The following is a 3,505-nucleotide window of genomic DNA, read 5'->3' as shown; positions in this document are numbered from 1 at the left end:
TTGGCCCTCTTATGACTCCCCCCCTCCCTTCCTGGCAAATTCCCACTAGACTGAGAGAGACAGCTGTGCATGACGTCATAAGCCTAGACTTTTTTTTTCCAGACAAGGAATAGGAAGTGGGCTGTATCAGGTATTTACTGGCAGAAAAAAAAATGTCTTACTATCCAAAGTTAAAACAACAAGGGCAGGGGGTTTAATAGATGAAAAGATGAAAAAAAATACTGAGGTTCCACTTTAATTGATACTAAGAGCACTCTTGGGGTGACCAATTCCCAGGGGGACCTGACACTGCGGGCTCTCTGCCTTCCCACCCCAAGACCAGAGCAGGTAACACCATTAGAATGTGGAGGAGCTGGGCCCCTCCAGTTAGTCACTGTGGAATTACTCCTGAGCCCCATCTTACCCAGTGAGCGCCCTGGTTTGTGTTCCTACAGGAAAAACCTTCAGGGATCCTATAGTTAGATATGTAGCGCCTGCTCCTGAAGAGCATGCGCTATGTTTTTTTGAAATTTAATGCTACACCTGAACTGCAGTTTGGTTTGCGTATAATTATTCCAAATTTGGACCTCAGCATCAGTCTGACTGGACTGTAGGGTGTTCAGCCTGGTCATAGGGGGCACTGTCTCTTCTGGCAGGCATGGAAACACAGTCTGGTTGGGTGCTGTAAGGTTAATTTCTCTTGGAGCCAGCCCAGTGGGAGTGTCACTCTTGCTGTACTTTCTGGGAGAGGTTACTTAAGATGCGGATGTCATGTGATTCAGGGGTTCCGGTCCAGAAGTATGTTCTGACTCCATGAGCCTGGTCCTCCTGACCAGCCCCCAGGAAGGCTATGGCCTGGGGTGCAGATCCACCCGACTTTGTCTCAGGGCTGGCTAGCCCGAGGCAAGGAAACTAAGGAAAGTATTCAGAGGTAGTCCCTTCATGTCTCTGGTTGTGGAGAGGCCCAGCAACTTCGTAGCTATCCAGGGGAGGACTCTTCAGAAGAAGGCCAGATACGGGTTGGCTTCTTAGCAAGAGCCTGGTGAGGCTGAGGTACCTAAGTGAATCCAATCTTGTGGGTATCGCGAACCGGCTGAAAGATACTGGTACCACACGAGTGTTCTACAAGTCCTAGTTTCCTACATGTTCTACAACAAAGTCTGTGGCAGAGACTTATTCCTACATGTTCTACAACAACGTCTGTGGCAGAGACTTTTTCCTATATGTTCTACAACAAAGTCTGTGGCAGAGACTTATTTCTGATTTAAGAACCTTGTTGGGTGCTAGGCCCTGTGAGAGAGGGACTATCCTACTTGAGTGAACATCCAGCTGTGAATGGCTATTCTCTGGATTCAGTCAAAGTAAGCAAGTCCTTTATTATTGACTTTGACACTAAGAGTACCTGAACTTTCCTCCTAACCCTCTTATCCTATACTAAGAGACTGTTCGTTAACTACATTTTTGCAAATAAAAATCCCTTTAAGCGGATCTGTCGTCAGTCTCTAAAGTTTCTGGGCCATCTACCATGGGAAACCCCTAGATGCAAATCAAGGAGAAGAAGGTAACGGTAAGCCCAATCAAACCAGCAGCTCCTTCGGGGGTTAGTGCTACATGTGGGGGCTCGCAGTCTGGGATTTACCATTACCCCTCGAAAGAAAGACCTGTGCACTTGGTGAATACAGGACAGAGGGTTGTGTTTTTTTTTTGACTACGCCATTTTGTGAAATGACGGACATCCACTGTTGGTGCGTAAGCGTGGGAGGAGCCTGGAAAAAGCCCATGAGTTGCGCAGCCGAAGCAACCAGTGGGAGGAGTCTAGCATGTTTTGTTTCCCTGCACGAGGCACCGTGCGAGTGTGTTGCAAGAGAGGAAGAAGCAGGTTGTTTTTTTCTGGACACGGAGGAAAGAGACTTTTAACACAAAAATGTTCCGAACTCCGGGAATGTAACGGTAAGCCCAAACAAACCAGCAGCTCCTTCGGGGGTTAGTGCTACACATAGTTACATAGTAGGTGAGGTCGAAAAAAGACACAAGTTCATCAAATACAACCTAAGTATGTGATTATATGTCAGTATTACATTGTATATCCCTGTATGTTGCGGTCGTTCAGGTGCTTATCTAATTGTTTTTTGAAACTATCAATGCACCCCGCTGAGACCACCGCCTGTGGAAGGGAATTCCATGTTCTTGCCACACTTACAGTAAAGAACCCTCTACATAGTTTAAAGTTAAACCTCTTTTCTTCTAATTTTAATGAGTGGCCACGAGTCTTGTTAAACTCCCTTCCACGAAAAAGTTTAATCCCTATTGTGGGGTCACCAGTACGGTATTTGTATATTGAAATCATTTTCCCTCTCAAGCGTCTCTTCTCCAGAGAGAATAGTTCAGTGCTCACAACCTTTCCTCATAACTAATATTCTCCAGACCCTTTATTAGCTTTGTTGTCCTTCTTTGTACTCGCTCCATTTCCAGTACATCCTTCCTGAGGACTGGTGCCCAGAAATGGACAGCATACTCTAGGTGCGGCCGGACCAGAGTCTTGTAGAGTGGGAGAATTATTTTATCTCTGGAATGAATCCCCTTTTTAATGCATGTCAATATTCTGTTTGCTTTGATAGCAGCAGCTTGGCATTGCATTCCATTGCTGAGCCTATCATCTACTAGGACCTCCAGGTCCTTTTCCATCCTAGATTCCCCCAGAAGTTCTCCCCCCAGTATATAAACTGCATTCATATTTTTGCCACCCAAATGCATTATTTTACATTTTTCTACATCATACCAGCACTGATACTATACAGGCAGCCATTCCTTCCAGAAGGCCAAAATGAGGGCACACACCCCAACTAGACACTGATAAGAACAAATACTACAATTGGTCTTAGCCAAAAGGCAGAGAAAAGGCTTTCAAATAAATTGTATTTGGCATACATTGTATATCAAGTAAACTGCCTCCCACTAGACCATACTCCACCTCCTCTGACATGTTTACTCCATCAGGGGCTTAGTCATAGAGGTTCTTTAAAAATGTCTATGTATAATCTCTAAGAAATTCCTTTCCACTTTTCATGAACTTAGGTTCCCCTGCAGCTGGAAAACACAAACAGATTTCCTATTTTCTAAACTGCGACAACTATTGTTTTAAAATACAACAGGATAAGTTCATCTATGACCTTGCAAATTGCCTTTGAATGTGTTAATCAATGGACCTGTGCATAACATATATGCAAATACACTCTTTTTTTTTGTCTTTTTGCCACAATTGATTTACTTTCGTTGACTTAATTTTTAAATCTGCAGTGTGGAAAAGGAAGATGATAAGAAAATTAAATTTAGCATAATTATTAATCCCCGCAATGCCAAGGGGGCAATAGAGCATTGCTGACATGAAATGAAGCATTAGACAAATTGGAGAAAGTGGCTGTTTTGCTTAATGGAATATTCAGAAACGAATGAATATGAATGACTCATTTTTATCGGTATTATGTTTTGATTGTTCTGTTTGGAGTTTAAATATTTATAAGAATTA

At 43.4% G+C, this 3,505-nt stretch overlaps 1 pseudogene; it reads right to left on the bottom strand.

The window, feature by feature from the left end:
• Positions 1 to 2,710: 2,710 nt before the first annotated feature.
• LOC143980001 (U2 spliceosomal RNA) lies at positions 2,711 to 2,881 on the bottom strand (annotated as a pseudogene).
• Positions 2,882 to 3,505: the final 624 nt, after the last annotated feature.

This window comes from Lithobates pipiens, unplaced genomic scaffold (genome assembly GCF_037356315.1).
Source record: "Lithobates pipiens isolate NorthernLeopardFrog02 unplaced genomic scaffold, aLitPip1_a1.2 Scaffold_13, whole genome shotgun sequence".
NCBI lineage: Eukaryota > Metazoa > Chordata > Amphibia > Anura > Ranidae > Lithobates > Lithobates pipiens.
The sequence above is the reverse complement of the archived record's forward strand: the minus strand, read 5'-3'. Positions and strand labels throughout refer to the sequence as shown.